The sequence below is a fragment of the Panulirus ornatus genome, chromosome 58, assembly GCF_036320965.1.
Source record: "Panulirus ornatus isolate Po-2019 chromosome 58, ASM3632096v1, whole genome shotgun sequence".
In the NCBI taxonomy this organism is placed as follows: domain Eukaryota; kingdom Metazoa; phylum Arthropoda; class Malacostraca; order Decapoda; family Palinuridae; genus Panulirus; species Panulirus ornatus.
The window spans coordinates 24,449,511-24,474,718 of record NC_092281.1 but is presented as its reverse complement, the minus strand read 5'-3'; the positions used below and the strand labels follow the sequence as shown (position 1 = coordinate 24,474,718).

General features: G+C 45.0%; 1 protein-coding gene and 1 long non-coding RNA gene across 2 annotated transcripts in view; one reads left to right on the top strand and one right to left on the bottom strand.

The window, feature by feature from the left end:
- Positions 1-24,142, top strand: part of LOC139766799 (uncharacterized) — a 141,373-nt gene extending 117,231 nt beyond the window's left edge. Inside the window, exon 4 of the long non-coding RNA XR_011716951.1 lies at positions 22,997-24,142. This is a non-coding gene — a long non-coding RNA (uncharacterized lncRNA). The remainder of the gene's footprint in view (positions 1-22,996) is intronic.
- LOC139766676 (uncharacterized) overlaps positions 1-25,208 on the bottom strand; it is a 542,423-nt gene that overhangs the window by 126,783 nt on the left and 390,432 nt on the right. The gene's annotated exons all lie outside the window — the stretch shown is intronic.

The window sequence follows — 25,208 nt, the reverse complement described above, 5'->3', positions numbered from 1 at the left end:
GGGAATACGTGGGAAGTATTCTTTCTCCCCTATCCCCAGGGAATTATATATATATATATATATATATATATATATATATATATATATATATATATATATATATATATATATGCAAAAAACCACAGGTAAATGAAACACGATAAGTTCCCAAGTGCACTTTTGTGTAATGATCACATCGTCAGTTGATATACAAGGAAGAGACGTAGCTAAGACGCCATTGGTAAACAATCTGACTGACATCAAGACATGTGTCGTACTAGAATTCAGGGTAAAGCATGCTGTTAACTGCTAACAACGTTTCATATCTGTATTCCCGCAAGACCAGTTATTTTACCGGAGCTCCAAGGCCAGTTATTTTACCGGAGCTCCAAGACCAGTTATTTTACCGGAGCTCTTACCCCATTTTGTGGGCGGTGGCGTAAGACTGGGATACAGGGTATATCGTAATAGGTCGGGGAGCTGGGCCTCAGTGATGGAAGTAGAATACATTATAGGATACATCGTGAGGAAAGCGCTAATAAGGACTAAATCTGTATAAAGTAGTCATCAGTTTACATGGTCAGTAAAGTTTACAACAACTGAAGAACAGTGAATGGTTTACGTGTCAGGTTTAATATCTTGTTTCTTGTCAGGCTTCGTTTAGTAAAGATGTCGACCAAGGAGTTACGAGCCTCAGCCCACAGAACACGAAAATATACACCAGCATAGTCTTCCAGTGGCATCTCTGGGAATAGGCCACCATCGCATAGACCGTTTTAAAAGATGTTTTGCGAAAGTAATAATTATTTTTTTTTTTTCGTAAAGGTGGAATGACTATTGACCTGTCCAATGTCTTTACGTGTGTCGGTACCTTGTCGTATGCCGACAGTGCAACTGTTGTGCTCCGCCAGCAACTGTTGCTGGGGAAGATCGCTGACGCAACGACTTAACGATCATCATCATTACGTTGCAGGGAATCAGTGCAGAAGAAGACTCCAAACGAGAGACGTTGTAGGTATCATATGTTTCATAAATACAACAACACCTTCTGTGCAAGAACAACAGCTGACCTCTCCGGCAGTGAACCCCCGAAACTTGTTGGTAACAATCAAGATTGCGTTATAAGGTTTCCAGGTTCTGCTCTGGCGTGATTTTCAATCGATGCTGAGGTCCTCCTGTTGTCTCCCCCTCTCCCCACAACCCACGCGTTCTCCATCGGGTTCATGTCGCACCCTTTGCTTACCCACTCGAGTACTTCATCGTCCGGATGTTGTTCTAGCCTGATCACAAGGCTGGTGTGAGCGAGTTGGCGACTGATCGTGCACAAAGTGGAGAGGGCTTGTGGGCTGGAGCAGCATCGAGACGAAAGGAAGGCAGCAAACTTTCTCGGCTATTTATTTATCTCTCTTCAGTGAGGTGAACATCTTTATCCTTCTTGAATGCCTTACACTCCCAACCCACATGTACCCACGGAACGAAAATCTGGGTCGACCACTCCTGCTCTATTCTTGAGCATGTTGTGAGTGTTGTGGTGTTTACAGGTCGTTGTACGTGGCGTTTGTTGCTGAAAATGAGTTCACAATTGGTGAGGATGACTGTGTTCCAGTACTCCGGGTCGTGACGTGCCTTGAGTGTAGTGTCGACCATCCTTATCATCCTGTTATCCTCTCCTTCCCGGCAGGATTGTGAGGTATCGTAAACCACCTTCATTCAGTCTCAGTCTCGGAGTTCCAGGATTTGCATGGTAGTTTGCTGCCTCAGCTCAACTACTGGCGTTCCAGGTCTTTGCTCTACTTCAGTATCATCCACACGATGCGTTCATCATCCTGGACCAGGTCGTGTCACGGGGGTCGTCCGCCCGGCTCGTGACACGGGGGTCGTCCTCCCAGGTCGTGACACGGGGGTCGTCCGTCCAGGTCGTGACACGGGAGTCGTCCGTCCAGGTCGTGACGCGGGGTCGTCCTCCCAGGTCATGACACGGGGTCGTCCGCCTGCTTGTCCGTGTCTGTAGAGTACCTTCTTCATCTCCTCCCCGCAGACGCTTCTCCCCACCCCCCTCTCCAACAGTCTTCCCATTTAGCCCCGTCTCCCGTGCAATAACGCTCTGGGACATTCTCGCGTCCCTCATCCCGACGATGCTGCCAGCTCGGGTAATAAACCTGGGGCCTGTTTGCATACCTTGATGGCCTGGGGGACACTTTGCCCCCGGTCGTCGGCGCTCTTATCTTCTGGAAGAAATGGGATTGACATATTATTGTGCCAGGATTGTCACAACGTCATATTGGTCATATAGAATGTGTCATTTGTTTCGACGATGGTGTTCATATGGTTGTATAACGATGTCTGATTTGCAGTGTGGAAGCCGATGATGAGAGAGGATCTCAACTCTGCCTTGCCCCTCAGCTCACCCAAACACTACCGCCACATGTCCTTGGAACTGCTGGGAGTGACTGCACCGCGCTATGGGACCCAGAAAATCCAACCCACCAAGTGTGATTCGGCGATTCATTCGAAGCATCAACGCTCACACGACGAACAGTGTTCGTTCCTACAGGTAGCATCAACGAAAATGAGACATCAAACCGCCTGGTTTGCTGTAGTACGCTTTACCATGAGTTCCAGTATGTGATGGAGCGCAGCTGGATGACATTCACCTTGTTATGAGCCAAGTTCTTATCCTCCTACTCATCATGTTTTTAGTGTGCACGAAACGAATCATCAGTGAAGCAACTGTTCGAAAAGGTGTAAACCTTATGTCACCCGCTGCCAGGTGCACGAAGCAGCCAACCAGGTTTTAATTACAGCGATATATTAGAAAGGACCAGGTTGAGAATATGGCTGTACGAATGATGTGTATTTGGTACTTTCATTTGCGACTAAATTGATCTTCATTTGACTTGACCAGACTGAAACGTAGCACCTGACGTGTTTATATGTTCGTCTGTACGTGTTTACCTCAGTTACCAGAACCAGTGCGCCGCTTGTGCCCTGGGAGAGTAGGGGTACGGCCGTTGAGGTCCGCCAACATTTTCTGTGTTTGTGCTACAATAACCCTTCAGCGAAGACAAGAGCCAGCAGCTCCACATTACGCGCAAGAGTTTGTTGACAGCGTCTCGGGTGACATCGTTATATTAAAGGAACGTGGAGGACCATTTCCTTGCTGCACTCGTGAACACAGCGTGAAGTACGTCATGATGTGAGCGCCACACCATTTTCTATATTGAGGTTAGTTTCCCAGGTTATGTTGCTGTGTGCTGGACACAGTTTGTTCATCCTAGCAGTTTCTCTGGGCGTTTGTTTATGTGCCTTGGGAAGTAGCAACAGACATAACGTGCAAAGGAAATGGGATGAGTATTTTGAAGTCTAATGGCTTTGATGTCATAAGGCAGCGAATATGGTGAGTTTAGGGTGAGGTGGCATGTGAGGTGAGAGAGTCATGGCGAATGGTTTAGTGAAAACAGAGGGGGTAGTGAAAGTCTTACGTAAGATGACGTATGGCAAAGCGGCAGGAGTGGATGAGATCACAGTTGAGTTTCTCATCAAACGGGTGACGTTGTTGACTAATTGGCTAGGATTTTCAGCGTACTCATGACCTGATACAAGGTGCTTGAGGACTGGCAGAATGCTTGTATAGTGACCTTTACATAAAGGCTAGGAAGATCAAAGTGAATGCTCAAACTATAGAGTTATGATTATGTTGAATATACCCTGTAAGATGTACGGAACCTTGGTGATTGAGAGGGTATTGTCCTGCACAAAGCATCAGGTTAGGGAAGAACAATGTGGCTTTAGAAGCGATAGAGGACGTGCAGTACGAGTATTTGCTTTGGCAGAAACTGTGTAAGAAATATTGAGTAGGAAAAGGGATTTGTATGAGGCATTTATGGGTCTGTAGAAATGATATGACGGGGTCGACAGAGACGCCTTGCTACTCCACGCCGTTGAGACTTTTTACCGGGAGGTTAAGGCCTATGTGCGAGAAGAGAGGGAGAGGAGCGGGTTTATAGTATGCAGGGATGAGAGAAGAGGGAGACCTGGGAGATGAGTCACTACTGTTTGTAGATGACACAGTTCTAGTCGAAAACTCGGGAGAGAAACTGGAGAAGTTGGGGTCATAGTTTGGGAAAGACTCCTCGTGGGACTGGTTAGTAAGATGACATATTTGGTATCATCGCCAATGATTAGAAAAGAATGCAGTCTTCGAGAGAGCGATCTCACTCCAGAGGAGTCATCATTCCCCTGCTCCTTCGTGGCACGCACCCTCGAAAGTGCAGGATCCGTGTGAAATCGGACCTAGTGTTGTGTGATGATAATGATGATAGTAACGATAGATATGGTAATGTAAGAGCATGCGTGATTATCACGAACATTCTAACTTACGGACGTAACGCAAAAATCTGTAAACCTTTTCATGACGTTCTATTTGTTCCCAAATTGATTGAGATCACAGATAGAAGAATGATGAAAGAATCTACGGTAATCATTTATTGGACTGACCAGTAGAAAAATACAGGGGTCGACCTGTGGTCAGTAGACTGAGCCAGGGTACATAAAGCGTCCGGGGTTAACCGTGGAAAGGTTTGTGGTGGCTGGTGGTGGTGGAGAGGGAGTTGTGGTTTCGGTGCATTACACAGGATAATTCGAGAATAGATGCGAGCAAATGAGGCCCTTCTTGTGTTTCTGTGCTGCCTCGCTAATATGGGAAACAGCGAGCAGATACGAAAAAACAAGGAGGGGAGCAGTAGGCAAGTACCAACAAGGCGTACCAGACCTTTTTTGATGGGGTGGTTGCAAAGCCTTCTCATCACAATCGCCATTTGAATTACCGCAAAAAGTTTTTCTTATTGACAAGAAAATGGTGCAGTGTAGAAATTGTTAGGATGTAAAAACAGATAGACGAACACGGAATAAACTTATGGAGGTATGAGTTTCGTCTCTGCGACACAAACGTTTCAATACGGGTTCATGATCTCTGTCTCGAACCTTGATGGATTCGACCCTTAGGTTCGCTCTAGGTCTTAAGACTATTTCGTCCCTGATGCAGACGACTCACTCACTAGGATACGTTCTTGGCCTCAGACCGTTCTGTCCCTTGTGGAACCGACTCTACGCTCACGTCTGACCTCAGAAGGTCCTTCTTTGATAGAACCTTACTCGAGGTCCCCGTCTGGCCTCAGACCCGACTGTAGTAAGTTCGGTACTGGACTCAGAGTCAACCAATCCTTAGTGAAGCCACGACTCCTGCTTCAGATGACCCAACACCTCAAAATCATTTCTATGAGTGCACGAAAAAAAAGTAAAAACAATCGTACCTTTTGCGAGGGCTTGCCCTCCTATATTAAAGCACGTGAGTGAGTGAGTGAGGCGAAGACCAGGTCTCTTAATACGCACTGTTCCTCACCTCCTCATCCTCTTCCTCCTCCTCCTCCTCCGTCCGTGTTATGAAATGCAGGACGAACGTCATCATCACCAGTAGTTTCAGCAGCGTCGGAGTCGTTGGGAAACACAGGACGGCAGTTCACCCCGGTAACAACTTTGTCTTTATAAAACAGGAAGAACTAGCGACCGTCTAGGTATGCGCACGCATCACGGGGAGACCATCTCGGTGTACTGCCTCCTGTTGCACGAGTCCCGTATGTACGCCTCTGTTACAGACTGTGTGGCTCTTTATAACGAAACAACGTATTCTGTTATTTCTTTGTATCCTTGTGTGAGTATCCGTATCTAGTAATGAAAAGAGCGATAGTGATTATCATGATTATTTGTTATTATTATTATTATTATTATTATTATTATTATTGTTGTTGTTGTTTTTGTTGCTGATATTCCTATTATTATCATTTTGATCGTGTTGGTTGTAGTAGAAATATCATTTTGAGTAATATCGATCAATACACATTCACTAACATCATTTCTGACTACTTACCTACCTTCCTACCTATTTACCTACCTACCTACTTATCTACCTACCTACTTATCTACCTACCTACCTACTTACTTACCTACTTACCTACCTACCCACCTACCTACCTACTTACCTCCCTACCTACTTACCTTCCTACCTACCTACTTACCTACCTACCCACCTACCTACCTACTTACCTTCCTACCTACCTACTTACCTACCTACTAACCTACCTACATACCTACCCACCTACCTACCTACCTACCTACCTACCTACCTACCTACCTACCTACCTACCTACCTACCTACCTACTTACCTGCCTACCTACCTACCTACTTACCTACTCACATACCTACCTACCAACTACTCATCCCCTCAAAACCTCACCTGTGGAAGACTGTCCTTGTGGACCGCTTCTGTTTGTATATGTATATTGCTGGTGTACCTAGAGGAACACTCTTGCTTGAAACAGATCCCAAAAACCGCTGCAAACTATTTGTTGGTTATCATTTTGTACGCCGCTCTCCAAGAGCAATGTTTATATTATGTAAACACATACCCAGCTCTCTGTTTAACTCATCAAACACTTCGGTGACGAATTGGATACACGCGAGGAGAGTCTTTGGTGTGTGTTTGCCTGGACTCGAAGCAGTGGCCTCAGCAAAGAGATTCAGTACTCAGTAAAATACGATATGAGTTTAGGGTTCACAGAAAACGGGTGAAAAAAAAATGGAAAGAAAGAAGGATAGAAGGATATTAAAAGAAAATATAAACTGGGTTTTGATGGTGTTTGTCCGTGGGAGCGAGAGAAGACATACACAGACGTAAAGCATCATTCGAAAATAACAACATGGATTTTTGCGAGGTACAGAGTGTGTAAATATGATCTGTGTGTTACGGGGAGGACGTTTTGCACTCTTGTCGTTCCATCTCTCCACCTTGTACATATTGTACCATGTCTTTATACACACACACACACACACACACACATACATACAATCACCAGCTCTGGAGCATGAATCACTTCCACGTTAAGTGTATCTTCCACTCACTGTAATTTGTAATCAAACTGAAACATAATATCCATCAAATCTCTCTTTGTTTTGGCATCTATTTTTTCCCCTCCTATAATTCTCGCCGAGCTTGTGAACAAAAGGGTAAAAAAAAAGATATTACACAATGTCGCTGTAGGTGTTTTATGATCGATGACAGATGATTTATCGAGGCCAAGTGGATTAAACAGCTAACTATCGTTAAAGCTAGAACTGCCGACGGGCGAAACGAGCGAAATGGAAATGCGCGCCATCATTTATCTTGCAGCTGGGTAATCGTGTTAATTCCCGGCCAGTTTTATCACAGGGAAAGGGAGAGGGATAAAAAATAAACGTAACCCTGCATGACCTTTGAACCCTTGAAACGAAGCAGGGGTCGTACATTGGCAACGAGAAATGGGGAAATCGTGGGCATTTTTAGGGGCCAGTCAGCGCTGATGAGAATGAGGAGAGAGAGAGAGAGAGAGAGAGAGAGAGAGAGAGAGAGAGGAAAAACAATATGTGTTTCTCCCTGTAGAGCGAGGCAATGAAATGGGTGAGCCATAGATCCGTCTGATTCCCTATTTCTAATTTGGTTTCCATAATCCTTACCAATTCCAGACAATTGTGTGTGTGTGTGTGTGTGTGTGTGTGTGTGTGTGTGTGTGTGTGTGTGTGTGTGTGTGTAATTGCCTGTTTATACAGAACAGGGAACCAGTTTTCTATTCACGAGCACCCCCCCCCCCCCTCCACCCTACTGCTTAAGTTTCGTAAACTTTTTGTCTAGTATCAGATTTTCATAGTTTCGTCTCTTAGTTTCAGCCACGCCGCACCGTAAAGGGACTTCTTTTACATCTTCTCTAACACGTTTCCTGTTTGTTTATGTTCTTCGTGTGCTCCGTGGTTGTTCCGTAGTTCCGTCTTTCGAAGAGGTTGTTGTATATCGTCAGACTGGCTGAGGAACTTGAAGGCTGTGATCAAGTCACCCCCTGCTTTTCTTTCTTCCACGATGGTCAAATCTATGGCCTCTAACCTCTCAGTATGACTCATTTCTCTCATTTCTGGTGCCATCTTTGTTGCCCTTCGTTGGACCTTCTTCATCATTTCTTTATGATTCCCTGATTTGGATAACCAAGCCAAAGACACGTAATCTAGTTTTCGCTTCATGTACGCTGTTAGTCGTCTGCTTTACATCATGTAATCCATGGACTAAAATGCACATTCTTGTGCTTGCCCATAAGCAGCTTGCCTTCTTCTATACTCCTCCTGAAGTAGACCCCTGGCGATTAGTTAGGTGTTATGTCGACCCCCAAGTCCCTCTAAGACTAGATTCCTGCAGCTTACATCCTGTTCGATGCTATTTGTATTAAGCTCTTCTTTTTGTTGTGTCGCATCCTCATAACACTGCATCTGCTCAGACTATCATCAACCATAAGTTATTCCAGTTTTAGGGCTTTACCAGTTCCCGTTTGTAAGTTGGTGTAATCCTCATCATTCTATACATCCAACATGACCTTTGCATGACCCGGAAACATATTCGGGGACGAGTCTATCCATTTTGGTTACTTATTTAGATAGTTGAGGAAGAGTAATGGTCCCAGGTTTAAGCCCTGCGGCACTCCACTGGTGACTTTAACCCATCATGAAGGCTTCTCACACATCCGTCCGCTAAAGTAATTTTCTGTCTGCCGAGGAAACCTATTCCTTATTCCTGTCTGAAAATCCAGCTTTCTCACAATCTCCTGTGTTGTTCAGCTTCAAATGCTTTCTAGTCCAGGAACACACAATCCAACCATCCTTCTCTTTTGTCAGTAATGAAGCTCCCTCTTTCTCAAAAGTCTTAGGCTATGCTTCACACGACCTCCTCTCGCAAACCCATCATGGTATCCCACACCTGGATAGTTTTTCCTTTGCAGGTAGTCATCCATTGGCTCTTTAGTTATCTTTTCCAGTCGCTGACAGAACCCATGCTTCAGAGAAACTGGCCATTAGGTCGGCGTAAATTCCCAGTCTCCTTTCTTAAAGATAGGCACGATATGTACATGCACCTCCTTTCAGGCGGCCTGTCATGTGTATCAGCACACCTTCTCACGATATGAAGATGCTTCGTCAGGATCCTGACCCTTACATGGGTCAAGGACATTTAGCAGTCGACCTATGTCTTTTTTTTTCGCTTCTTCACTGCTCTCCAAGACCACTTCCTGTACCAATAATGATGTTTCCTTCAGTATTATCGTTGAAGATTCGTGTTGGGGTGGGTGTGTGATTATTATTTCTTGTCGCTTGAGTTTTACGGAGCTCCACAGGGTATATACTAGTGTTGCCCCGTCTGTTACCCTTCCAAAAGAAGGAACAGAGAAGGGGGCCAGGTGAGGATATTCCCTATATATATATATATATATATATATATATATATATATATATATATATATATATATATATATATACCATGTCGTTACTTTTATGTTTCTACTCACACACACACACACACACACACGTATGAGCTTGTACGCATGCGTAACTGTGTATGCGTGTGACTTATTCTTTGTCAGTGCTGTGTATGAGGTGTTTGTGTATGAGTTATTTGTGTATGTGACTGTAAAGTTGTGTGTGTGAAAGTGAGCATTCATATGTGATTATTATTTGCTATCATTTGTGTATTTCGGGGAGAGACTCTTACACTCGTGTTGCCTCATTTATGCGCTTGTCTGTCTTCTTGTATGAGTATATATGTGTATGTCTCTGCGTGTGTGTATGTATTAGGATACATGATGTGTAAGTGTATTTGTCAGTGTGAGTGTAGGTATATTTGTGTTCGTGCATGCGCAAGTGTGTGTGTGTGTGTGTGTGTGTGTGTGTGTGTGTGCGCGCGCGCCTCAAGGTCAACATATCGCGGCTCATATCCCTCCACTTCCGCATGTTCCACGCAGCACAATAGTTTCAGGCGTTTCTTAATCAGTCCATTGACCATCCCGGTGCGCGTCTGTCCCTCCTTCAACACTCCAGTACGACGCGTGGGGCACAAGTGGCTGTAGCTTCGACTTGACTCGAGGGGTTAAGCTAGGTTGGGTTAGGTTAGGTTAGGTTAGGTTAGGTTAGGTTAGAGACGTCCCGACAAGCAAGTCCCGTGAGCATTGTGACGCCTCCTGAAAAGAGGCCAATGCTCTCAGAGTGGGACCCAAAGGTGTTATACACCACCTGCCCACCCTCCCACCCTCCCACCCTCCTTCCTTCCTTCCTTCCTTCCCCAACCCACGAGCACTCGTGCCTTCAGCGCGACCCGGTTTGTGTGACCCGGAAACATCCGACCCGGAAGCAACAACACCCGGAAACGTTAGGCCCACCCAGCAGGAAGACGGAGGGGCCTGGGAGAGGGAGGGCCTCTCTCTCTCTCTCTCTCTCTCTCTCTCTCTCTCTCTCTCTCTCTCTCTCTCTCTCTCTCTCTCTCAGCGACGACTTACATGCAGCATCACACATTTACTGTGGAATCCCTGATTTACAGTCGGCGGAGGAGGTGAAGGTGAAGTGATTATTCTCACTTTTCAAAGAGAATAATGGTATTGAAAACAATAAGGATAATAAGAGGACATTTGAAAGGGAGGCGAATGAGAGATTGGGTGAGAGTCAGAGAAAATAAGAAACTTTGGATGGACGTGAATAGTGTGAGAAGCAAATGAGAAAATGGGATCGTTAGTGAGGTAAACCTACAGGGAAATGGTAACATGCAAAGGTAAAGTGGAGAAGTGATTCTTGTGAGGAACTGTTGAATAATAGGGTGGCAAGTTCTGATGTGTCTGGGACGTGGAGTCACAATTTTCACTGTATGTATGGCAAAGATGAGGTGCCTGAGGACTGGTGGAATGCCTGTATAGCACCACTGTGCAAAGGCAAGGTGAGTAAAACCGATATCTTCGAAATGCAGAGGTATACGCACCACTTAAGTTGTATGACAGAGTGAGTTAGAGGGGTAGTGGCTCGCTCAGAGCATCTAGAGACTAAAGAGGGGCAATGTGGTTGAGGATGTGTGGACCAGGTGCTTGCTCTGAAGAATTTATGTGAGAAATACTTAAAGTAAGAGTTGGAGTTGCATGTGGCATTCATAGATGTGGAGAAAAGCGTATGATAGGGTTGATAGTGACGCTTTGGAGAAGGTGTTATTGGTCTATGGTGTGGGAGGAAAGCTGCTAGAAGTAGTGATGAGCTTTTTTATCAAACGATCAAAGCGTGTGTGTGGGAGCAGGAAGGAAGGGTGAGTTGTTCAGGTGAAGTTGGATCTCTGGCAAGGGTGTGTGACGTCACCTATGGCTGTTTAAGCTGTTTATGGCTAGGGTAGCGAATAAGGAGAGAGGGGCGGGTCAACAGTATGCTACAGGTGGGCATGGGAGGTGAGTCAGTTGCTTTTAACGGATGACACGACTCTGGTGGCAAAATAACGGAAGCTGGTGTCAGATTTTGAGTGTGTGTGTGTGTGTGTGTGTGTGTGTGTGTGTGTGTGTGTGTGTGTGTGTGTGTGTGTGTGTGTGTCAGAAGAGGAAACTGAGAGTAAATGTGAATAAAAAGTAATGTTGAGGTTTAGCATGGGTGAGACAGTTCAGTATGACTGTGAATGGAGATAATCTGGAGGAAGTAGAGTATGTTAAGACACCTGGGAGCGGACGTGGTAGCCGGTTGGACTATGGGAGGTGAAGTAAGCCATGGGGCGGTCGGAGGGGTAAGTTTCCTGGGTGTACTAGAGAGTGTGTGGAACACTGTCTGTGTGGCAAGATGGGTATGTCTGATGGTATAGCTTCTACATACGAAAGAACGGGCGGACGGGCTGGAAACATACTGCTTGAGGACAATATGTCGTGTGAAGAGGGCTGACCGTGCACGGAATTGCATTACGTGGTAATTACAGGTGTAGTAATAAGCTGAGTATTATTGAGAGTACTGTACTGGGTACAGTGAAGTGGATTGGATATATTATTATTATCATTAATATTATCAACAACATTGATATTATCATTATAAATATCATTATCAGCAATATAGTTATTATTATCATTATTAATGTAATGATCTCTCGATCTGTCAATCAGTGATTAGATAAAGACTGGTACCACACAATGGAATGATGAAGGCTGGTACCACACAATGGAATGATGAAGGTCCAGTGGATGATTGTGACTAGGAAGCAGAATAATCGAATAAGTCGATCGATAACACAGACGACAACAAACGGATGTCACTAAATGATAAGCAATCACTTTGTTTTAGATGTTTCATCGTTGGAACCAATATCGAGAAATGTGTTCACCAAACTTTTTTGATAACGTAAATTTAACGATACTTCGTATTGTCTGTGAAACTTGTAAAGCTTCAAGGGTCGAACAGTCACGCATAAGATATCGTATATCGCAACGTCGCAGACAAGGTGTCGTGTCGTCGTGCTCATTATATCGTGCCGACGATAGTTGAGGTGTCGTACCGTCGTGTTCAAGGCCAGCACCATTGTGCTCAAGATATCGTACCGTCATAATCAAGGTGCTGTGCGTTCTGGTCAAGATATCGTACCATCGTAGTCAAGAATTTGTACCGTCGTATTAAAAGTATCGCACTGTCGTCAAGGTGTCGTAACATATGGCTGTACCGCAATGCTCATAGGTCTTAACGTCGTGCTCAAGGGTCGTACCGTCGGGCTCAAAGGTTGTACCGTCGTGCTCAAGGGTCGTACCGTCGTGCTCAAGGGTCGTAACGCCGTGTTCGAGGGTCGCACCGTCGTGCTCGAGGGTCGCACCGTCGTGCTCGAGGGTCGCACCGTCGTGCTCGAGGGTCGCACCGTCGTGCTCGAGGGTCGCACCGTCGTGCTCGAGGGTCGCACCGTCGTGCTCGAGGGTCGCACCGTCGTGCTCAAGGGTCGTACCGTCGTGCTCAAGGGTCGCACCGTCGTGCTCAAGGGTCATACCGTCGTGCTCGAGAGTCGTACCGACGTGCTCAAGGATCGTACCGTCGTGCGCAAGGGTCATACAGTCGTGCTCAAGAGTCGTACCGTCGTGCGCAAGGGTCATACAGTCGTGCTCAAGAGTCGTACCGTCGTGCGCAAGGGTCATACAGTCGTGCTCAAGAGTCGTACCGTCGTGCTCGAGGGTCGTACCGTCGTGCTCGAGGGTCGTACCGTCGTGCTCGAGGGTCGTACCGTCGTGCTGAAGTCTTCTGATAATTGTAACACAGTTTGGTGGATGGTCATTAAGACTCGGTTTGATTAATGATCATGAACGTAAACAATTAACATAATTCATTTTCATCATTAAACTGTAGTGGAAACTGTTGATCTTTTGTACATAATAATGTTACAAAAAAAAAATCATCAGGTTTTGACTTGATCATTTGAAAAGCTATGAGAAAAAACCCATAAATGTTTGGTTATTAATACACTGAAGACTAGAGGGGTTAGTGTGTGTGTGTGTGTGTGTGTGTGTGTGTGTGTGGTTAGCTGATAGTGGAAGGTATGGTTATTTGGTGATGGAAGGTGTGGTAAACTGATGATGCCCTTACCATTGGGAGATTTATACTCCCACGTACCTCATAATTATACTCCCACGTACCTCTTAATTCTACTCCCACGTACCTCTTAATTATACTCCCACGTACCTCATAATTATACTCCCACGTACCTCTTAATTCTACTCCCACGTACCTCTTAATTCTACTCCCACGTACCTCATAATTATACTCCCACGTACCTCTTAATTCTACTCCCACGTACTTCTTAATTATACTCCCACGTGCCTCTTAATTATACTCCCACGTACCTCTTAATTATACTCCCACGTACCTCTTAATTATACTCCCACGTACCTCTTAATTATACTCCCACGTACTTCTTAATTATACTCCCACGTACCTCTTAATTATACTCCCACGTACCTCTTAATTATACTCCCACGTACCTCTTAATTATACTCCCACGTACCTCTTAATTATACTCCCACGTACCTCTTAATTATACTCCCACGTACTTCTTAATTATACTCCCACGTACCTCTTAATTATACTCCCACGTATATCTTAATTATACTCCCACGTACCTCATAATTATACTACCATGTACTTCTTAATCATACTCTCACGTACCTCATAATCATACTCCCATGCACCTCATAATTATACTCCCACGTACCTCATAATTATAATGCCATGTACTTCTTAATCATACTTTCACGTACCTCATAATCATACTCCCACGTACCTCATAATTATACTCCCACGTACCTAGTAATTATACTCCCATCCACCTCTTCATCAAACTCCCATATACCTCTCGCTTAGTTGGACCCCCAGCTGGTCTACCCTCGCCCAGTCCATGGTTAGCACACCTCTCCTCCCGTTACGTAACTACCCAGCCTCACGCAGCAGTTCAGTGTAATGGGATTGGGAGCACGGGTGGGAACCCGGAAGTTTTCCTCCTCTCCGCCTGCTGTCAGCTGCAGTTTCAATAATAAACAAGGCATTCCTCATGCTGTTTAAGGTCAAAAGTTCAGCTTTGCCCAGGGAACAGGGTCACAGAGTCGCTTGTAAAGGGGAGAGAGAGAGAGAGAGAGAGAGAGAGAGAGAGAGAGAGAGAGAGAGAGAGAGAGAGAGAGAGAGAGAGAGGCCCTCCCTCTCCCAGGCCCTCCGTCTTCCTGCTGGGTGGGCCTAACGTTTCCGGGTGTTGTTGCTTCCGGGTCGGATGTTTCCGGGTCACACAAACCGGGTCGCGCTGAAGGCACGAGTGCTCGTGGGTGGGGGAAGGAAGGAAGGAAGGAAGGAAGGAGGGTGGGAGGGTGGGCAGGTGGTGTATAACACCTTCGGGTCCCACTCTGAGAGCATTGGCCTCTTTTCAGGAGGCGTCACAATGCTCTCGGGACTTGCTTGTCGGGACGTCTCTAACCTAACCTAACCTAACCTAACCTAACCCCTCGAGTCAAGTCGAAGCTACAGCCACTTGTGCCCCACGCGTCGTACCGGAGTGTTGAAGGAGGGACAGACGCGCACCGGGATGGTCAATGGACTGATTAAGAAACGCCTGAAACTATTGTGCTGCGTGGAACATGCGGAAGTGGAGGGATATGAGCCGCGATATGTTGACCTTGAGGCGCGCGCGCGCGCACACACACACACACACACACACACACACACACACTTGCGCATGCACGAACACAAATATACCTACACTCACACTGACAAATACACTTACACGTCATGTATCCCAATACATACACACACGCAGAGACATACACATATATACTCATACAAGAAGACAGACACGCGCATAAATGAGGCAACACGAGTGTAAACTTATTCCTTCTGACTATATATATATATATATATATATATATATATATATATATATATATATATATATATCACTATGACCCACTGCAACAGTAAACGAAGTTACTTTGCTAGAGTTTTCACCACGACCAGTTCACAAGACCTTGTCATAAGAGAGCACAACACACGAGGAGCAAACGAAAGATGAATGTATGGTAATGATCTCAGACGTTAGTCGGGGGGGAAAAAATATCTAAAGTCGTCCATTGTTAATGCCAATCGATGTTGGAATATTCAAGACATCTTTTTTGCTGTTTCTGGTCCACCACGTTCGACCAACCCGTTCTCCATCGCCACTTGTCCTGTATAAGATGATAGTGTGTTATAAACGTATTTTCAGAATCGAATTTTCTTCCGAGCTCTCTCTTGCTGTGTTGAAGATATTAAATTCCTGACATACTAGGGAGCAGCTAGGGAATGGGAGAAAGGTTATGCCGGCGCTCTTCAGGTACACTCTATTAGTCCCAAAAGGCCTGCAGGACCCAGGGTGAGAGCTCTCGACTTAACCCGTCAACATATTCCGGACGCGTCTTGGGTCAGATCTCTTATTTCAAGTCCGTCTGCTCTTGGACAGCGGGCGAACTACTTACCGGAGTAGTGCATCAGACGGTAGAGGGAATAGAGAGAAACTTACAGACGCGTTCCGGCCTCGTAATCTCCGTCGTGGCTTCTCATCGTCTTAAAGGGGAACGTAAAGGAACTGAGGATCCAGAACGTTCTTGGAAAGGCTCGAAAGAGAATGAAAAGAAACGTCACAAAAACGACATTTGTTTGACTGCCCCCCTCCCCTGTTTAAGGAGGGTAAGAGCTTTAGCTGAATGGGGACGACACCTTGAAGACCAGAGGTTTCCTCATCTGAACCTTTGTTCAGGAGAGTTGAAGACTAATCACACAGGATCCGTCGAGGGGATTCAGGTCTTGTGTGCTGGCGAGAGGTCGTCAGGTCATACACAGCCTCTACTTAGGCGCACAAGGTGCAGGTTTCCGCTGTGCTGCGCAGGGACTGAGTGAGGAAGTCACCTTTTGAGAGGCTGTATCTTCGTCAGGTGACGAAAAAGAGTTCAGTATTGTCAGAGAACGTCTTGCTTCAAGGGAGTCCATCCTGTCTCTGCTACAGAGTGTAGCGCAGCCTTGAAGCTGCAGGAGCCGCTGGATCACTTGAGTACGTGGTTCCGGAAAGAAAATGTATGTGTCAGCAGACTGAAAACCTAAAATGAACATATTTTTATATGAGTCTTCGTAAATCTTTTTCTTTTTTCTTTTAATTTCATCCTCGCACAACGTTGCATACTCGTGAATACCATCACCATATGTGTAGCTTTCATCAACTCGAACGAAGTTTCCGCAACGTGGATCATCAACTGATCACATAAACACTACATCAAGCCGCTTCAAAGGACAAGTATTAATGCGATTACCTATAGATATGTAGTCTACTCAGGAGGTTGATAATCCCTGGCGCAGCTTTCCCGTAGGGAGGAATTGGCTCGCCACTAAAAAGTTAGATTGGATTTCCTCGGAGGTCTAATCCCCGGGATCGATAGAAAACGTCAGGAGGAATCTGGAAAAATTTCGAAGTGCCGAAAATGTGTTGAACATGGGCACCCATCTCAGAATGGAGTTTGCTCCTCAGAACTCTGAGGTAAAAATGTTACTCAGATGTTTACACACACACACACACACACACACACATATATATATATATATATATATATATATATATATATATATATGGGTATTGCCGAACTCTGTCAGTGGTTACACCGCGAGCGAAAAGTCCCGTTCAGCAAGGCCGTATCGTCGTCACTGAAGCGGGAACGAGTTGGGTCTTAATAAGAATCTTGTTGTTCCATACGAGTCCAGCATTTCCCTGCTCCTGCACGTAGCGAAGCCTTGGGGTGCAGGAGCCGCTGGAAAGGACGGGTCCTGGGTAACACCAGGACCCTTTCTTAGAAGGGTTCCTGGAGCAGTTTATGACACACTGACAACACACACTTTGTACACTCGAGACTTCCTCTTCCTCATGTCCACACCTCCATCACTGAGTCATTCTCACTAACCCCGAACCTCTAATTACGTTACGAAGACATAAAAAAGAATAGAGCTGATATCTTTGAAGTTTTTTCAAAACTCTTTTGCTAACAGGGTAACCTTTGGAAAATGTTCCAAGGGGACAGAAATTTGAGAAGCGATCGTATTTCCACCCTCCTCATTATAATTTCTGGAAGGAACTGTCCTGGAAATGGCTCCCGAGTGAATCCAGAGAGTACTCTGAGAAATTTGCGGTGCTAAGGACTGATTCTCCCACAGGGAAAAAAAAAAAAAAAAATAAAACTTGAGATCATTTTTCGCTTGCCAGACACAGAGAGAGAAAAATAAACTTTTACCCTTAAACTTTTTTTTTTCTTTTTTTGTACTGTGGGGTACCCCCTTAAGTGTCAGAATGAATTTGTAAAAGGAAATTCACTGGTAAAGTCAGCCCGGGTTGGACACTTTTACGGAAGCTCGTAAAAAAGAGAGAGAAAAAAAATTTCTGAGCGGTCTTGTTATTCTACCTAATTGAGAGTCCACGTAATTGAGTTTCGAAGTTAAGGGTAGTTTAACACGCACGATTGAATATAACTTCCGAGTTGATTACAGAGCATCTTTAGGAGAGGATAATACTAGTGTTTTGAGACGCAATTAAGATCACATCTCTGAGGAGGGTGACTAAAACATCCGGCATCCAACCATGTGTTACCACAAGTCTTCAAATCTATTCCTCGATAAAGAAAAAACGTTAATAATGATAGGTCTTTCCCCCTCGTTTTTTATATAATGAACGATCGATCACAAAGCTAAAGAAAGCCGGTCACTGAAAAAATAATGACAGACGTTCACTGAAAAATGTCCATCCGTGTTAGCTTACGAGGGTTGGTAGTAATAGTAGTACCGCTTGCCTGGCTGGTTGACTGGCTGAGGCAACAACGTCTTCTCTTCTGACATTACGCATTCGGTCTGTGCTTACAGTTGCGGCCAACAGGTGGCAGGCAGACACTGCTGGCATCGGTGACAAGCGGTTGTCCGAGCGGGAAAGAAATGCGGTGAACTGATGGTTTTCTTTGTGTATACGTCTTGATCTTTAAGGGAGGAGGAATAGCAGCCATTGACATTATTATGCAGCTCTCGCGTGTAACTTTCTATGTCCCATGTGTCGTTCTGTGTCTCTATGTCTCACGTCTGTGTCTCATGTGTAACTCTTTTGTGTTTCACGTGTAGCTGTATGTGTCTCATGTGTAACTCTATATGTTTCACTTGTGGTTGTCTGTGTCTCATGTGAAACTCTCTATGTCTCACGTGTAGCTGTCTAGTCTCCTGTGTAACTCTCTGTGACTTACGTGTAGCTGTGTGTGTCTCATGTGTAACTCTATATGTTTCACTTGTAGCTGTCTGTGTCTCATGTGTAAGTCTCTTATGTTTCACGTGTAGCTGTCTGTGTCTCATGTGTAACTCTCTGTGACTTACGTGTAGCTGTCTGTGTCTCATGTATAACTCTATGTTTCACTTGTAGCTGTCTGTGTCTCATGTGTAACTCTCTTATGTTTCACGTGTAGCTGTCTGTGTCTCATGTGTAACTCTATGTTTCACTTGTAGCTGTCTGTGTCTCATGTGTAACTCTCTATGTCTCACGTGTAGCTGTCTGGTCTCATGTGTAACTCTCTACGCCTCACACGTAGCAAGCAGTCTATGTCACACATTTCTTGACTATATTTGTGCTTCTGTTCATCATTATTTACCTAACTTCCTCTTTCTGTGTCTCTATCTCTCCCTCCCCCTTTAATCCTCTTATATCTACTTCCTTCTTGTTCTCATCTAGCCTCTTAACCCTCTTATCTCTTTCCACTCCGATCATTCTCCGTTTTCTTTCTTCATGCCTCACCCACTCCACCATCTTCACCTACATCTTTCCCTTCGACACATCCTTGTCAGCCACAACACACACACACACACACACACACACACACACACACACACACACACACACACACACACACATCCTGTAACCCATCCCAGGTCGAGGAAACAGAGACCAGTTTGGCGTGGCCGAAGGAGGAGGACCACGGTAATACATCTCCCTTGGCAGGAAGTAAACAAACCCATCGATCCAGTTGATCAGCACCTGTTCCGTTCCTTAAAGTTCCAGCTGATCAGCAGCTGTTCCGTTCCTTAAAGTTCCAGCTGATCAGCAGCCGTTCAGTTCCCATATGTTCCCTGTTGATCAACAGCTGGTCAGTTCCCTATATTCTAAGCTGATCAACAGCTGTCCAATTTCCTAACCTTCGCCACCGTTCAGCTGTTGAGTCCTTAAATTTCCAGCTGAACAACAGCTATTTAGTTTCCATAATTTCCCGCTGTTCGATTTCCAAAATGTCCAGCTGGTCAACAGCTGTTCAATCTCATAAATTATCAACTGATCAACAGCTGGTCAGTCTCATACATTATCAGCTGATCATCATCTGACCACATCCCTAAGTTTCCAGCTGGTGGCAAACACCCAGAAGTGGAGGGAACAAGGAGAAGCGGGAGGCCAATTTGGAAGTGGAAGGATGGAGTGAAAAACATTTTGAGCGATCGGGGCCTGAACAAGCAGAAGGGAGAAGGAAATGCATGGGGTAGAGTTTGTGGCATACTGGGGTCGACGTGCTGTCAGTGGACTGAACCAGGGCATGTAAAGCGTCCAGGGTAAACCATGGGAGTGTCTGTGGGGCCTGGATGTGGATAGAGAGCTGTGGTTTCGGTACGTTACCGTATGATGGTGTTCGCGCGGGTGGTTCTACCATCCGGTAACGCTTGTTTACGATGGCATCTTAGCCACGTCTCTTCCTTGTATATCAACTGACTGTTCTACGTCTTCTATCTCATTCTTGTATCTGCCCTGACGATGTGATCATTACACGAGAGTGCACTTGGGAACTTATCGTGTTTCATTTTCCTCGTGGTTTGTGCATATGCTAGACCACGCGCACCAGTGTGACCTCTTCCAATATATATATATATATATATATATATATATATATATATATATATATATATATATATATATATATTATATCATATCGCAGGGGGTGGCGATGCTGTCTCCTGTGGCGGGTGGCGCTAGGAATGGATGAAGGCGAGCAATTATATGTTCATAAGTATATATGTATATGTAGGAGTATATGTATGTATGTATGTATATGTACGTGTATGTGCGTATATATATATATATATATATATATATATATATATATATATATATATATATATATATATATATATATATAAGGTCAACAATAGAAGGTACAAGAGCACAGAAAAAACATGTTTTTGTGTGACCATTCAAGATCACTGGTTACAATGGAAAATTGTATTTTCTGTGTATGTGACTGAAATGGTTGAACGTCATTTGTCTACAGAAAAATAATGAAAATCTGGACACAATTATTACCCAGACTGTAAATATTCTCCGTAGATGAATTGCTCAGTAACATATCACTCTTAGTTGTAGTAGTATTAAAGTGGTGTTACCGGACTCCGCCTGCTTGACGTTATACCGCGAGTGAAAAGTCACCGTGAGTGAGGCTGTCTTAGTCGCCAGGTTGATGAAACACAGTAAATGGCTTCAAATGGCTCCACTCTGTCCCTGCTGCTGAGTGTAGCGCAACCGTAATGTTATATAAGCCCCTGTAGCAGGGGCGCCAGGGGTTATGTGCAGAAGATAACTATGTCATAAATATTTTTGTGTAACTTTTTATGGTCTTTACGTCGGTATTAATGATGAGAAAGAAGGACGTTTGTCGTAAGAATGCTGAAATGTTTTGATCTTCACTACTTTGAGTGGAGGTTCGCGAGATAGGGAGGTGTTGGATGCAACTTATACATACAACAGGCAGACTCCTTTGAGGCGGGAGGTGTTAGATGCGACTGGGACATAAGACAGACAGATCTCGGGTGATATATATGAAGGAGACCTACGACAAACATACAGACTAGTGGGCGAAGGGAGACGCTAGATGTACGACAGACATACGACAGAGAGAGAGAGAGAGAGAGAGAGAGAGAGAGAGAGAGAGAGAGAGAGAGAGAGAGAGAGACGTGAGGTGGTTCATACAACAGGGACTTGCGACAGATAAGCAGACGTGTGGGCGAAATAAGCGTAAGATGCGACAGACGGGACAACGCAAAAAGACACCCGTCAACATTATTATAATGGTTGTTAAGGTTGACACTCATAAGAACTAGAAACTAATTTGAATTCATCAGATCTTCGATGATTATAGTAGGATTATCATCTCTGTGGAGCGTATTGTACACACACACACACACACACACACACGCAAGACAGACGTCTTAAGCAACGACTAAACTAGGGTTTTCTTTTTTTGCACGGCGAGCTAGATTATCGAGAATTATATGTATATGTATATATATATATATATATATATATATATATATATATATATATATATATATATATAAGAGCCTGATAGTTCACTGGGATTATAGTCACAACAGCCGTGTGTAAAGCCAGATTAAAAACTCGGTCATCCGGCACATGGTGAGGTAATGAATTGCACGAGGCAGTGACTCCCGTGCCGACGACCCCCACACAAATATTAAGAGAGTGTAGCTCCCCCTCAACCCTCCGCCCAAAATCCCTCGTGACCTGCGTCTCTGTAAATACAAATATCCTCAAATAAAGATAACCTGTGGAGGCACGAGGCTCGCCCGTAACCTTTCTCGTTTCCGTGCGGACGCTTGGTGACGCCCTACGACCTCTGACCTCTGCGTGCGCTTCGTTGACAACGTCGCCACCTGCACACACACACACACACACACACACACACTCACCTCGACCTTTCCCAGCAGGTTTGATCATTTATCGGCCCGGCGGTGTGGATCCCGTCTGTGCTATCCTGTGCCGATCGCTGGCTACTGCCGCTGCGACACAGAGCCGCCTAAATGATTACATTTCCTTCTCTTCCTCCTGTTTCCAGGGGCGGAGGAGGGAAGACGTGGTAGGAGAGCGAGGGAAAACCCAGCGGTGCTTCTTTCTCTACAAGACAAATGTTTCCTGATGAGACCATTTGGGCTCCAGTATCTTGACCCTATATTCTCCCCTCACTCGTTCTTACTCTTCTCCTTTGCTTACGCTCTTACTCTACGTTTTCCTCAACCCATCACGACGCTCCCCTCCCTGTTCTTTTCACACCAAGTTTGTACTGTTGTTTTCCCCTTACTATGCCCCTTCCTACCGTTGTGCTAGTCTTCCGCCCTCCCTCACCTCGTGTTCTGTCATTCTCGACAACCCATTCTCTTATTTTTCTTACTTTTTCCATACCTCCCATTACCCGGCTGTTTGGGTCTTACACAATATACCATTGCAACATAATAAGCTACACTGGTCTGCTGTTACTGGGTAACCCCCAGCGAGTGTGCAAGAGTAACAGAGAACTTGTCCCATATAAAAATGTACGAGTAACTTTTATATTTTTTGTTAGTTACTTTTTTTTCTTTTTGCCTTGGAGACTTCGAGGAAACGTTACTTAGACATTATAAACGTAATGTGGTGTTTTATGCACAACATTCATTATCATAAACTTTTTCTTTTTTTTTAACTTCTAACCTGTTTATATGTTACGAAACTTTTTGTTCAGGATGATGTGAGAAGTGGTTGGTATATTAATTATTGTTTTATTTCTGTTTCAGCAAATGTCAAGGGTTGACAGGCTCGGCACGGCACGCTGCAAACCAAGACCTCAAGGCGAACTTACGTAGCCCATAACCTGACCAACAACCGTGAGGGGACTACCTACGCGCGATGTACGAGCGCTTCTGAGACACGGTGGAACGTTGTCCTCGCAGCTTTCCTCATCTGTCTCGTGAATGAGCCACACGAAGTGTCTTTAGGTAATGGTTAGAGTGAGGCCAGGTTACCGAACACACGCCCCTCTGTACGCTTCCAACCTTGGGGGTTAAGTTATAGATAAGCGATGCGTGTGTAGTCAGGCTACAGGATCAACAGGTTAATATGTTTGGCAGGGGTTGGTGGTTGGATAGATAGATAGATAGATAGATATACGTGTATATATAAATATATAGTATGTATTTATGTATGTATTATGCATATCTAGTTGGGTGCTGACACATTTTGAAAGGAACAGTAAATCTAACATTTGCATAGCATATGTGTTTGTACACGAATTAAATACATTTAGGTAAGACTGCAGACACACTGACGTCGGGAATAAAACAATGATTTACACAACGAATATTTTTCCATGAACATAATGCCATCGATTAGTCAGACTCATAAATTAAACTCGTGTATTACCGTATTTGCGCTGGGAAAATAAACCCCCCCCCGGAAAAAAAGGAATATTGATACACGTGATCCCGATTGTGATCACGATTAATTTGGCGTCCACGGCTGTGTATAGCTGTTACCGGGGCTTCGATGCGTCGGGTGGGTGAGGGCCAAAGCGCTCCCCCGTTTGGCACATACAGCCTTGACTTTGGTTCTGATTCCTAGTGACGACGAAAACCAACTTTCACACGAGCGTGTCGACGCAAATGGAAAGATGACGCGAAGTTTGCCGAGTTCTGGGTCGGCTTTCAGTCATCGAACCCCGGAACTGTACGTAGAAGAGCAAACACGTTATCCACAGAGGAGTCTTGAGTAAGCTCAGTCACTTGATCCTCAACATTGCAGGGAAGTTCTTCATGGCACAGAGCACAGGGTTGCGCACCAGCCAGGAATCTCTTGTTGATATCTGGGTATGACTTGATTAACTCGTCTCCCAGTTTTAGCAAGTGGATGTCGATGACACTCCCTTTTGATCGGTCAGTGTCATTCTTTTCGTTAGCCGGGGGGTGGGGTGGGGAGGAGAGAGAGAGAGAGAGAGAGCGTTTCAAAGACCGCCGAGTTTTTTCTGTTGCCACCTTCGTTTTCTAAACTTGACGCTCGGCAATGGAAGCACGAAGCAGCATCTGTGCGTGTGCCAACATTTGATTCTCTGACCAGGAGAGCTTTAAGCTGAGTTTGTTCAGTTGGTCGGACATGTCACCAAAGAAGGCAGATCCTCGTTGGACGCTCTCGTTGTCCATGACTGCGAAGAGATCACGTCTCTCTCTCGCTCTCATATACATGTCAAGGCAGATCTTTATTTCATCAGGAAGGACAGAGAATCGCTTGATCTTATTCCCTCGAGAAAGCCAACGAACATCGGTGTGGGGAATGATATTTCTTTAGTGCTCAGGTTCCATCCCATACTAAACTTCTTTTTGAATAGACTCATCTAAAGCGGACGAGCTTCGGTATAAGATTGCTGCTGGAAATCTCCTGTAGATGTAGTTGGTGTGTATGTCTCATGTATGAGACCTGCAGAGTTTTGGCTTGAGAACCCAAAACCTGTTTGACACGACTCCAAAATCCTGGCTGCTATCCAGGCATTGCAGGCGCTCTCACTGACCTCTGTGTTTGATGGCGAGATCGGTAACGTCTGTGTATCTTCTTTGGTAGTCGTGTTCAGAAGTCATCTTTTTAGTTTGCCATCATACAGGTGTCTCGCATAACACAAGCAGCAGCTCCTGCGCATACAGGGACACACACACACACACACAAACTCACATACACATCAGAGCCATCAAGTTGCGGGGCCTCTAGAGAGAGAGTGGAGACTCGCTGATTGATTTCTCGAGTTTGTTTGATCTCTTAGATCAGTGGAGATGATATCGGTGATGCGACGATGAACTGTCTCGTTGAGAGAGAGAGAGAGAGAGAGAGAGAGAGAGAGAGAGAGAGAGAGAGAGAGATTTGGATGAACTAGGGTCCTTCGGTGCAACTGTGGAAGGTGTGCGAGGGAGAGGTCAGCGTCTCATGGGAACGTGTTGAAGATCATGCGTCTACAGTGGACTAGCC